The sequence below is a fragment of the Xenia sp. Carnegie-2017 genome, unplaced genomic scaffold, assembly GCF_021976095.1.
Source record: "Xenia sp. Carnegie-2017 unplaced genomic scaffold, XeniaSp_v1 HiC_scaffold_23, whole genome shotgun sequence".
In the NCBI taxonomy this organism is placed as follows: domain Eukaryota; kingdom Metazoa; phylum Cnidaria; class Anthozoa; order Malacalcyonacea; family Xeniidae; genus Xenia; species Xenia sp. Carnegie-2017.
In genome coordinates this window covers 2,917,627-2,931,472 of record NW_025813486.1, presented here as the reverse complement: position 1 = coordinate 2,931,472, position 13,846 = coordinate 2,917,627, and the positions used below count along the sequence as shown (strand labels likewise).

Sequence of the window (13,846 nt, the reverse complement as noted above, 5' to 3'; positions counted from 1 at the left end):
ATATGTAATTGAATACAATCCTACTTCCCAATTACCATTTAAATTCACAACGTGAGGTAGTTTTACGCGATAACCTGAAATCTTATTCTCAGGAAATACAGAGAGATGCATTACTAGGTAATGTCAGATAGAAGTGTGTCCCGCTCATCTTTAAGGTATAATGTGAAATGAAAAAATCATGAAAACGGTTACGTTTTATATATGTATTTCCGATGCTGGTACCCATGAATTAAATTTGTTAGGGTAGCCAGACCACTTTACAAAATATTGTACATTGCCCCCTCTACCACGTTTCTTAAGTATTTTTTCAATCTCATAAACATCGTCTTTCTTGATGACTTTTTGAAGTTCTTTTTCATAAAATGTTCCTTGAAGTTCGTCCCCTTCATGATCTTTCAGTCTGTATACAGGAGGATTGCGTGGTATTTTTGACTTACAGTGAAAATTTCTTTTGAAAAATTCGGTAAATACCCTTCTCAAACTTTCGTTTTATTTTACTTATTCGTACTTGGTCACCTATATCAAACTTATATTTTACATGCGTAGGTTTATTTAATTTGCTATCACCATATAAATTTTGCCGAATTCTATCTTCATTTTCACTTGTAACGTTGATCGGTTTTTCCTTAATGCTGCGATGCATGCTATGATTATAAGAATACAGTAGATCAGGAAGCATGTCAATGTATCTCATGGTTTTGTTTGCTGTGAAGTAGCGCCACATTTTAGTTTTCAGTGTACGTATCAAACGTTCAACGATGGATGCCTTCGTCTCGTTAAATGTATTAAACAAGGTAACGTTTTCTTCTGCCAAAGTTTCTTAAAGTCTCGATTAAAAAACTCCGAGCCTTGATCCGTTTGAATGTGTGTTGGTTTACGTCCTGATGACAAAATCTTTTAAAAGCTTCTACCAACGACGATCCTGTTTTCTTTTTAATGGAACAGCCCATGCATATTTGGAAAAACATCAATACAGATAAGAAGATAGCGATAACCATCATTATACTTTTGCAAAGATTGCATGTCTGCAAGATCCAATTGCCACTGGTCGTCAATACCACTCACTACGACACGATTTCTTTCAAACTTTCTTCGAATAGGTTTATGCAAAGAGTATGCGTCTTGTTGCATGAGCCATTCTTTAATTCTTTCACGACTAATGTCATATATTCCTTCTGCCTTTACATCACGGTACAAACGTTCAACACCTCCGTAGCTTCCTGGGCGTTTTGGATTGAAGTATACACCGGCTAAGTACTGGTCAACGTTACTCATGACAATGTTCTCGTGATAATAACTTTGCAATTAGATGTCAATTTCTTTTAACTACTCATTATCGATGGGTTCAATGTTTTCAGTTACAGGCAGTGTTTCTTCTATCGCATTATCTGTTGGAAGTTTAATTGCGACGGGTCCATAATTTTTAACAGTTTTACTTGTGTATCCTGCTTGCAAATGACCCTCAAGATTGAGATCGTTGCGTCCGAAACTTATACCCAAGCGAAACATTTTCTGACGATTATGATTTTTATCCCTTTTTGCATTTCTATTTTCACGTTTGCTGCTACCGATCCCCATTTTCACAATGACATGGTCATAAAACAACTGAAGACAAAATGCAATAACATTGAAATTTATATTTTATTTTTTTGTCAAAGCAATTACATAGTTGATCTGTATTTCAGTTTACAACTACAATCAGCATAGTCAAAGAGATGTTGATAAAAAGGAGGACGTTTTGTCTCCGTGTACATTAACATTAGTTCTACCCAAGTAACACTAAACAGTTTGTCAAAATATGTCTTGTGAGAGTTCGAAGGTCCACTGTACTTTAGAAACTTAAAGGCTTCACATATTCCATTCCAGACATGTTCGCGATTGATTGTTTCGACTGCACGAGCTGCAAAATTGAACCACCGATCTTCCTCAGCCATCATTTCTAAAACGTTTTGATACTCCGTCCAAGGGTCTGCTTTACTTTCATCCTTTTCAGCTCTTCGTAGCTCTTGAATCTTTTTACTTATAAAATCGACGAAAATCAAATTGATAAGATCGCTGTGACTAACTTCTTCAAACTCAACAGTGTCTGCATATATCTGATTAAACATGTGTGCCATATTTTTGTTTTTCAAAACGTCCAAAAGCAATGCAATAATAAACAACGCAAATAACATTTTTTAAGACGATAGTTCGACTATATAGTTTGAAGAATGAATACACAATGACATAGATCCGGTTTATTAACCAATAAAACATAAGGCGGATCTAATGTTACTTTGTCAATAGCATGCAACTTCCAGCTTTGTCGTATTTCCGATTTTCACGCCATCCAATGCCATGCCATGTTTATTAAACCCTATTTCCGGTTGACATGCGCGCGCACCGATCAACTTCAGGGGACTGGAAACTAACTGGCACGGGTAAGAGCTCTGTGACAAAAGTGTGACAAAGCTGCATCTTATCTACTAAGGAATCCGAAGTTAAATTAAGTGGATTTGTTGATGCTGATTGGGGATGTGATCCAAATAATCGAAAATCACATTCAGGATACCTATTCATGATTTGTGGTGGATTGGTAAGTTGGGCAAGCAAAAAGCAAAGTATTTTAGCTCTCTCATCTACTGAAGCTGAGTATGTTGCAGCATCACAAGCATGTCAGGAAGCAATATGGTTAAGAGGATTACTACATGATTTAAACTTCACTCAAAAGGAACCAACTATCATAAAAGAGGATAATCAAGGAGCAATAAGTTTATCGAAAAATCCGAAATACCATCCAAGAACGAAACACGTTGACATAAAATATCATTTCATTCGAGACAAAGTACTGAAGAAAGAAATTGCACTTGAGTATTGTACGTCACAACAAATGGTTGCTGATATGTTAACGAAACCATTAGGAAAAACTGTATTTCAACGAATGAGATCTGATATGGGAGTAACAAACATTTAAAGGAATAGTGATTAGTTTAAATTTTTCGAAAGGGAGTGTTAGGATATGAACATCACGCAAAAAACATAAACAATATAGCTTTGCATGCATAATTAAGTAGGTATGACACATATAAGATCAAGTGACATTGTGAACTTAAAAAAAAATTCTAATATCGTTGTTAGCTTATACGTAAGTTATTATTTTGTTCCACAATAAAATCATAATATTTCACATATTATCCGAACGTTATTGCCGAACCTCGAATAATCTAACAGGTTAATCACTCTTTTATAAGTCAAGCAAGACTGGCTGAGCAGCAAGGCTCTGTTTTCTTTGCCCTGGATGCCTTTAGCTTTTTATGAATACTGTGCTCCTGCTGGTAACAAGAACAACAATACAAAATTTTATACATGTTGTTTGAAAAGTTTGTTATTAGCTACTACTTCTCATTTAAATTCTTAGGCTCATAGCCTTGTTCAGCAATGCAGACCTTCAAACATAGAATTAGTAGCTAATAACATTTGAATCATGAATACCATATGGAGTACTTAACAAATTTCCATGAATGCATCATCACATTAGTGACATGAGTGCTAACTATAGATGATGGCAGCAATAATTGAGAAACATGCAGTAAACACCATATAAACAAAATGTGGTCAATGTAATATTTCAGGAAACTCACCACATCATCTGATTCACTCTCATTTTCAATTGTAAACTTTGCTTTGTGAATTCTTTTGTGACACCCTTTGCCAGTATTTATAGAGAAAGTTTCTTCTTTTCTCATTGTCTTGAGCAAATAATCTTTACTATCTGTTTATACAAAATAATGGATGACTATTTAACAACTATTAAAAAATAATAATTTTCAATTGGAAGCAGTAGCATGCCTGAAATTATAAGGAAACAACCTTATGCAAAGTTTGGCCTAATGTATTACTACATGTATTTAAGAGCAAGCAAGTTAAAATCTGGGAAATAGACACATCCTTATTGTCAGTATTGTAATTGAACTATTCCTATGTAGAAGAAAGAACAACATTTGAGCAAAGGCTTTTATCAGAAAGTATTTCCCTCCTAAAAAAGCAGTAAGTTGAATTGATAGCAGCAACCTTCATATCAACTATGACTATTTCTACAAACAAGACAGAGAAATAAACAAATAAATTTTCACACAGAAATTTACAGATATATAGCAACGCTAAGATTTTCATGAAAAAAATGATAACAAAGAGAAAGAGCTTGATTCACTAGCAATTAGCTTTTTGCCTGAATTATACAAGCTTTTAGAAATTTTACAAAAAATTCTACAACAGACTGAAAATACTAACCTGAAACCTCTATTATCTCTGCAGGAAATTCCCTCGACTTGCCGTTTCCCTTTGTTTTCCCATCGCCCCACATGACTAACGTTTTGAATTCTTTCAGTTCATCTTTGTCTTTCGACATATTTTCAACCTAAAAAATGATGTTAGAATATGGAATGATATCCATGTATTTTCGTTGTAAAAATTCACCAATGCAAACGCCATATTTTCGAATATTATCGCTGAAAAAGTTTTTTCAACTCTTAACGTATCTTTCCAACAAGCAACATGTTAATCAGATTGAAGATCATGGAATCGGGTAAAGATTAAGGATTTCAAAATAACAGTACCAGTCTCCCAACGCTCTCGTCTAAATCTAAACAGAATAGTTTGAAACAATATTGAAATAAAGCAAAGAAGAGATTTTTGTTTTTATAAGTTGAGGTAAGCCTGGTGTTTTCCGCGTTTCAAAAATCCATGTTAAACGTTCATGAAAATACCCTGAAGTAAACATTAAAAATACGGTCGAAAATACTGTCGAACTAGTGGAGGGGGCGGGGGATGCTCTAGGTTATAAGAATGGTTTGTGGGAATTCTGTTACAGTGGTACTCAAATTCATGAAGAACTAGAAAATCTCGGAGGACTTGATAAAATTGACCTTAAAGGATAGAGGGTTGGTGTCGACACTGTACTACACATTGGCATTGCTACAGCAGAAGCGTTGGTTTCTAAATGGACAATAACGGAAGAGTTGTTGTGCATTATGGCTACAAAGTACAAGAAGACATGTGCTGAGGATATGTGGGAAAGAGCTCCTGGGCAGACCACAACAAAGGCATGTTTCATGTTACGACCTCTTGAGGAAAAAGGTTGCATTATACCATTTAATGAACGAGGTGGCGGATGTGGTGCAGCTATGAGATCCATGTGTATAGGTTTGATGTTTCCTTGTGAAGATCAAATTGAAATGTTAATTGAAATTGCTGTTGAAAGTGGAAGGATGACTCATGATCACCCTACAGGTATGCACCTTTCATAATAAAGCATCGATTTCAGATCATGTCTCAATTATCAAGTCACTAAAGTGTAGTGTTCTGTGTATCAACAAGTGTTTCTTACTATAAAGTTTGCCAGGTTTTCCTGTTATCTGCATTTCCTTTCATTTTAACAAACCTTTATAGTAATTTAGCTTTTCAATGCTTTTGCTTTTCTAAGATGTTTTACCTTCAACTCTTCGTTCGATTACTTACTTGAACAAGCCATTACCATGAATGTTTCATATCCTTTTATCTAATATCAATTTATAAATGAAATAAAAGATGGTTGACCTTAGGTTTGCATAAGTCTATGCAATCCATCATTTTCCAGAACGACATCTAAAATGCCTCCATCCTTCTAACATTGCTCACTTTAAATGACCATATCTTTGATCCATCCTTTTTATCACTTTTCCACATTTCCAAATTTCTGTCTTCTAAAAACTGTTTGAAATGTCATTGCTGTTTTGCTGTAATATCTTCACTACTACAGCCATTGAATCCATGATCCATATCAAAATGCTGCTATTATGTAAATAGGGTCATCATAATGTGACCTGAAATTAGCAATCTTTAAAGATAATGATTTTAATTATAGGTTATCTTGGGGCTGTTACTGCAGCTTTATTTACAGCGTATGCTATACAGAAGATACCTCCAAAAAGTTGGGGTGCAGGACTTTTAGGTGTTTTACCCAAAGTTTGGGAATACATTGAGAAGGTTGGTCGTGATGTAGAAGAAAACAAGAAATCTTGGGGCTACTTTAAAAACAGTTGGGAGTCATATCTTGAACTACGGGGATTAACAAATGGAACCAGTGAACCAAAGTTTCCAGTGATGTATAACATACCTGAACGTGATGCTTTTTATAAATCTGTGAGTTATGCAGGTTGGGGTGGGTCCAGTGGTCATGATGCACCAATGATTGCTTACGATGCTTTGATGATGGCTAAAGATTCCTGGTTTCAATTGTGTTCTTGTTCTATGTTTCATGGTGGAGATAGTGACAGTACAGGAATATTGGCTCCAGCATGGTGGGGTGGTATGTTTGGTATGATAGGTGTACCCCCTGGAAATTATAAGAACTTAGAATATGGTCATAGGCTTATGGAGCTTGGTAAAAAACTACTGAACATATCAAAGAATATGAAAAACTAACAGGACAGTATTTATTCAACAAAATTTATGTCATAAAATTCTGTCATCCCAATATACTTTAATATTTTTGTGAATCATACAACAAAAATTACTACTTGGTTATAACATAAAAACAATTTTCTTTAGAAATAAAGTCTAAAGGAAAATGTCAGATTCAGGGCAGTTATAAGTTCTAGTTAGGATGATTCCTGGATGTAGAGCAAGTTTTTTGACTAGATATCAGTGAAACTATATATAGAAAAGGACCATTACATCTTTAGGTTCATTTTACCTCACAAAATGTAAACTGCAAACGTTTTGTTCAGTACCAAAAATTCCTTCTAAGGGAGAGGGGAGTTGACTTAAAAATAGGTTTAACATAATTTGGAAGGCACAATTTTCTTTGAAACACGTAGCTACTAAAGTATAACTCTAAAGCTTTGTTATATTCCCGAGTTTCATAATACATCACACCTAGATTTTTTAAAAGACTCAGCGACATCAACCTGACTAGTTCCTAACGTTTTTTTGCAAATTTCCTTAGCTTTTTTGTAAAATTCTAATGCTTTGTCGTAGTTTCCAGTTTTATCAAACACCAAAGCAAGATTGTGTAAAGACGCAGCGACACCAACATGATTTGCACCTAACAATTGTTTTTGAATTTCCAGAGCTTTTTCGTAAAACTCTATAGCTTTGTCGTAGTTTCCAGTTTCATATAACACCAAACCAAAGTTGTTTAAAGACGCAGCGACATCAACATGATTTGGACCTAACGATTGTTTTCGAATTTCCAGAGCTTTTTCGTAAAACTCTTTAGCTTTGTCGTAGTTTCCAGTTTTATCATACACCGAACCAAGATTATTTAAAGACGTAGCGACATCAGCATGATTTAGACCTAACGATTGTTTTCGAATTTCCAGAGCTATTTCGTAAAAATCTATAGCTTTGAAGTAGTTTTCAGTTTCAGAATACACCGCAGCAAGATTGTTAAAACACTCAGCGACATCAACATGATTTGGACCTAACGATTGTTTTTGTATTTCCAGAGCTTTTTCGTAAAACTCTATAGCTTTGTCATAGTTTCTATTTTCAGAAAAAAGCAAACCAAGATTGTTTAAAGTCGAGGTGAGATCAACATGATTTGGACCTAACGCTAGTTTTTTATTTCAAGAGCTTTTTCATGAAACTCTACAGCTTTGTCGTAGTTTTCAGTTTGAGTATACACCTCAGCAAGATTGTATAAACACTCAGCGACATCAACATGATTTGGACCTAACGATTGTTTTCGAAATTCCAGAGCTTTTTCGTGAACTTCTATGGCTTTTTCGTAGTTTCCAGTTTTATCAAACACCATACCAAGACTGTTTAAAGACGCAGCGACATCAACGTGATTTGGACCTAACGACTTTTTTTGAATTTCCAGAGCTTTTTCGTGAACCTCTAGAGCTTTGTTGTATTTTCCAGTTTTTTCAAGTACATTACCAAGATTGTTTAAAGACGCAGCGACATAAACGTGATTTGGACATAACGATTGTTTTCGAATCGCTACAGCATTTTCGTAAAACTCTATTGCTTTGTCGTATTTTCCAGTTCCATAAAACACCAAACCAAGATTTTTTAAAGACACAGCAATATCAACATGATTTGGATCTAAAGATTGTTTTTGAATTTTCAGAGCTTTTTCGTGATGATTTTTGGCTTTGCTATACTTCCCGGTGTCATAGTATAAAAGACCGAGAATATTAAAAGACCAAGATTTGTCATAACTAGATTCTTCGGATTTAAATTTATCCAACAGTTCAAAAGCAAGATCATATTTTCCAAAATGTCTTAATCTTTCGAAAAAATATTGGAAAACTTGTAAAGTATTCATGTTGATTTTTGCCTTGTTGGTCTTTAATAATTGAGGAATTTTTTTAAGATGTGGCATCAATTTGCTTTCGTCGTCTCTCTCTTTAAGCATGTAAAGTGTTTGAGCTTTTTTCTTAACGTATGGTTGAATAGAAGGCAAATTGCATTCATGCTCCAATTGATGTTCTTCATTTGAATGTTGAGATTGATAAACAATAATTGCTTTGTGAACAATGTGTTTAGGCGACGTTTACTAGCAACCTCCTCAACGTCTTCAGGACAATTAACGTCTACTGAAATGGTGTTCACAAGGCTCAAATGACGATAACCAACCACTAGCCATACCTAACATGTTACCACCAGAGATCTTTCTTGGGTAAATCAAGGTTTTAGGAACTTCAAACAAGGGTTGTGTTGAGTTGAGACCTAAAAAGCAACAAATATGGATAGATGATGAATTGGAGAACAAGAATAGAGGTTATAGAAGACACACTACGTATGGTCATTGGTGTTTCACTGGGGTATACATTACAGGATAACTATGTATCCCACTAGTCTAAACAACTGGGTACATTTAAGCAATCCATCTTTCCGATGGTTAACCCACGCGTCAAAAAAACGTCATCAAATTACAAAATTCGTGCAATCAAATAGTCGGACATGTTATTGTATTTGTAGATGAGAACCAATAAAATAAAAAGATTCTCTTCTTGCATTCATAAAAATTATTTTAGAAATACAGATCGACTAATTTTAGAGGCAGAAGGTGTAAGAGTGAAGAAAAACCATTGTCCGTCAAATCAAAGGAAAGCTTGGATATGATATGCAATACGCAGGTACAAATTTATAGAAAAATAAAAACATTTTAACGTTGTCACGGATATTACGAGTGCCGTAACAAAGTTTGAGTTTAATGTATTGTCAAACATGTATTTAAGAGCAAGCAAGTTAAAATCTGGGAAATAGACACATCCTTATTGTCAGTATTGTAATTGAACTTGCTATGTAGAAGAAAGAACAACATTTGAGCAAAGGCTTTTATCAGAAAGTATTTCCCTCCTAAAAAGCAGGTTGAATTATAAAGCAACCTTCATATCAACTATGACTATTTCTACAAACAAGACAGAGAAACAAACAAATAGATTTTCACACAGAAATTTACAGAAATATAGCAAAGCTAAGATGTTTCATGAAAGAAATGATGATAAAGAGAAAGAGCTCGATGCACTAGCAATTAGCTTTTTGGCTGAATTATACAAGCTTTTAGAAATTTTACAAAAAATTCTACAACAGACTAAAAATACTAACCTGAAACCTCTATTATCTCTGCAGGAAATTCCCTCGACTTGCCGTTTCCCTTTGTTTTTCCATCACCCCACATGACTAACGTTTTGAATCCTTTAAGTTAATCTTTGTCTTTCGAAATATTTTCATCTTAAAAAATGATGTTAGTAAATGGAATGATATCCCATGCATTTTCGTTGTAAAAATTCACCAATGCAAACGCCATTTTTCGAATATTATGGCTAAAAAGTTTTTTCAACTCTTAACGTATCTTTGCAACAAGCAACATGTTAATCAGATTAAAGATCGTGGAATCGGGTAAAGATTAAGGATTTCAAAATAACAGTCCCAGCCTTCCAACGCTCTCGTCTAAATCTAAACAGAATAGTTTGAAACAATATTGAAAGAAAGCAAAGAAAAGATTTTTGTTTTTATAAGTTGAGGTAAGCCTGCTGTTTTCCGCGTTTCAAAAACCCATGTTAAGCGTTCATGAAAATATCCTGAAGTAAACATTAAAAATCGCTTATGAAAATCTTGTCGAATTATCAAGTATCCGAGAAATACGAAGAAGTTATGGTTCTCAGTGGAGTGGGGAATGCTCTAGGTTATAAGAATGGTTTGTAGGAATTCTGTTACAGTGTTACTCAAATTCATGAAGAACAAGAAAAACTCGGAGGACTTAATAAAATTGACATTAAAGGATGGAGGGTTAGTGACGACACTGTACTACACATTGCTACAGCAGAAGCGTTGGTTTCTGAATGGACAACAACGGAAGAGTTATTGAGCATTATGGCTACAAAGTACAAGAAGACATGTGCTGAGGATATGTGGGAAAGAGCTCCTGGTTAGACCACAACAAAGGCATGTTTTATGTTACGACCTCTTGAAGAAAAAGGTTACATTATACCATTCAATGAGCGAGGTGGAGGATGTGGTGCAGCTATGAGATCTATGTGTATAGGTTTGATGTTTCCTTGTGAAGATCAAATTGAAATGTTAATTTAAATTGCTGTTGAAAGTGGAAGGATGACTCATAATCATCCCACAGGTATTCACCTTTCATAATAAAGCAACGATTTCAGATCATGTCTCAATTATCAACTCACTAATGTCTAGTGTTCTGTCTATCAACAAGTGTTGCTTTGTATACAGTTTGCCAGGTTTTCCTGTTATCTGCATTTCTTTTCATTTTAACACATCTTATAGTAATTTAGCTTTTTAATCCTTTTGCTTATTTTAGATGTTTTACCTTCAACTCTTCCTTCGATTACTTACTTGAACAAGCCATTACCATGAATGTTTCATATCCTTTTATCTAATATCAATTTATAAATAAAATAAAAGATGGTTGACCTTAGGTTTGCATAAGTCTATGCAATCCATCCTTCTCTAGAACCACATCTCAAATGCCTACATCTTTCTAACATTGCTTGCTTTTAATCACCATATCTTTGATCCATCCTTTTTATCACTTTTCCACATTTCCAAATTTCTGTCTCCTAAAAACTCTTTGAAATGTCATTGCTGTTTTGCTTTAATATCTTCACTACTACAGCCATTGAATCCATGATCCATATCAAAATGCTGCTATTATGTAAATAGGGTCATCATAATGTAAGTGACCTGAAATTAGCAATCTTTAAAGATAATGATTTTAATTATAGGTTATCTTGGGGCTGTTACTGCAGCTTTATTTACAGCGTATGCTATACAGAAGATACCTCCAAAAAGTTGGGGTGCAGGACTTTTAGGTGTTTTACCCAAAGTTTGGGAATACATTGAGAAGGTTGGTCGTGATGTAGAAGAAAACAAGAAATCTTGGGGCTACTTTAAAACAGTTGGGAGTCATATCTTGAACTACGGGATTAACAAATGGAACCAGTGAACCAAAGTTTCCAGTGATGTATAACATACCTGAACGTGATGCTTTTTATAAATCTGTGAGTTATGCAGGTTGGGGTGGGTCCAGTGGTCATGATGCACCAATGATTGCTTACGATGCTTTGATGATGGCTAAAGATTCCTGGTTTCAATTGTGTTCTTGTTCTATGTTTCATGGTGGAGATAGTGACAGTACAGGAATATTGGCTGCAGCATGGTGGGGTGGTATGTTTGGTATGATAGGTGTACCCCCTGGAAATTATAAGAACTTAGAATATGGTCATAGGCTTATGGAGCTTGGTAAAAAACTACTGAACGTATCAAAGAATATGAAAAACTAACAGGACAGTATTTATTCAACAAAATTTATGTCATAAAATTCTGTCATCCCAATATACTTTAATATTTTTGTGAATCATACAACAAAAATTACTACTTGGTTATAACATAAAATCAATTTTCTTTAGAAATAAAGTCTAAAGGAAATGTCAGATTCAGGGCAGTTATAAGTTCTAGTTAGGATGATTCCTGGATGTAGAGCAAGTTTTTTGACTAGATATCAGTGAAACTATATAGAAAAGGACCATTACATCTTTAGGTTCATTTTACCTCACAAAATGTAAACTGCAAACGTTTTGTTCAGTACCAAAAATTCCTTCTCAGGGAGAGGGGAGTTGACTTAAAAATAGGTTTAACATAATTTGGAAGGCACAATTTTCTTTGAAACACGTAGCTACTAAAGTATAACTCTAAAGCTTTGTTCTATTCATAATACATCACACCTAGATTTTTTAAAAGATTTAGCGACATCAACATGACTAGTTCCTAACGTTTTTTTGCGAATTTCCTTAGCTTTTTTGTAAAATTCTATTGCTTTGTTGTAGTTTCCAGTTTTATCAAACACCAAAGCAAGATTGTGTAAAGACGCAGCAACACCAACATGATTTGGACCTAACAATTGTTTTTGAATTTCCAGAGCTTTTTCGTAAAACTCTATAGCTTTGTCGTAGTTTCCAGTTTCATATAACACCAAACCAAGGTTGTTTAAAGACGCAGCGACATCAACATGATTTGGACCTAACGATTGTTTTTGAATTTCCAGAGCTTTTTCGTAAAACTCTATAGCTTTGTCGTAGTTTCCAGTTTCATATAACACCAAACCAAGGTTGTTTAAAGACGCAGCGACATCAACATGATTTGGACCTAACGATTGTTTTTGAATTTCCAGAGCTTTTTCGTAAAACTCTGTAGCTTTGTCATAGTTTCCATTTTTAGAAAAAAGCAAACCAAGATTGTTTAAAGTCGAGGTGAGATCAACATGATTTGGACCTAACGCTAGTTTTTTAATTTCAAGAGCTTTTTCATGAAACTCTAGAGCTCTGTTGTATTTTCCAGTTTTTTCAAGTACATTACCAAGATTGTTTAAAGACGCAGCGACATAAACGTGATTTGGACATAAGATTGTTTTCGAATCGCTAGAGCATTTTTGTAAAACTCTATTGCTTTGTCGTATTTTCCAGTTCCATAAAACACCAAACCAAGATTTTTTAAAGACCCAGCAATATCAACATGATTTGGATCTAAAGATTGTTTTTGAATTTTCAGAGCTTTTTCGTGATGATGTTTAGCTTTGCTATACTTCCCGGTGTCATAGTATAAAAGACCGAGAATATTAAAATACCAAGATTTGTCATAACTAGATTCTTCGGATTTAAATTTATCCAACAGTTCAAAAGCAAGATCGTATTTTCCAAAATGTCTTAATCTTTCGACAAAATATAGGAAAACTTGTAAAGTATTCATGTTGATTTTTGTCTTGTTGGTCTTTAATAATTGAGGAATTTTTTCAAGATGTGGCATCAATTTGCTTTTGTCGTCTCTCTCTTTAAGCATGTAAAGTGCTTGAGCTTTTTTCTTAACGTATGGTTGAAGAGAAGGCAAATTGCATTCATGCTCCAATTTATGTTCTTCATTTGAATGTTGAGATTGATAAACAATAATTGCTTTGTGAACAATGTGTTTAGGCGACGCTTTACTAGAAAACTCCTCAACGTCTTCAGGACAATTAACGTCTACTGAACTGGTGTCACAAGGCTCAAATGACGATGACCAACCACTAGCCATACCTAACATGTTACCACCAGAGATCTTTCTTGGGTAGATCAAGGTTTTAGGAACTTCAAACAAGGGTTGTGTTGAGTTGAGACCTAAAAAGCAACAAATATGGATAGATGATGAAGTGGAGAACAAGAATAGAGGTTATACAAGACACAATACGTACGGTCATTGGTGTTTCACAAGGGTATACATTACAGGATAACAATGGATCCAATTAGACTAAGCAACTAGGTACATTTAAGCAATCCATCTTTCCGATGGTAAATACACGTGTCAAAAAAACGTGATC

General features: G+C 34.5%; 2 long non-coding RNA genes and 2 pseudogenes across 2 annotated transcripts; 2 read left to right on the top strand and 2 right to left on the bottom strand.

The window, feature by feature from the left end:
• Positions 1–3,257: 3,257 nt before the first annotated feature.
• On the bottom strand, positions 3,258–4,322 carry LOC124448894. Its single transcript, XR_006949315.1, has 3 exons — positions 4,270–4,322; positions 3,621–3,751; positions 3,258–3,311 (listed from the first exon to the last, which is right to left on the bottom strand). It is a non-coding gene; the product is annotated as an uncharacterized LOC124448894 (long non-coding RNA).
• Positions 4,323–4,533: 211 nt separating this feature from the next.
• On the top strand, positions 4,534–6,727 carry LOC124448064 (annotated as a pseudogene).
• Positions 6,728–7,641: 914 nt separating this feature from the next.
• Positions 7,642–12,679, bottom strand: LOC124448893. Its single transcript, XR_006949314.1, has 2 exons — positions 12,643–12,679; positions 7,642–7,692 (listed from the first exon to the last, which is right to left on the bottom strand). It is a non-coding gene; the product is annotated as an uncharacterized LOC124448893 (long non-coding RNA).
• On the top strand, positions 9,966–11,831 carry LOC124448853 (annotated as a pseudogene).
• Positions 12,680–13,846: the final 1,167 nt, after the last annotated feature.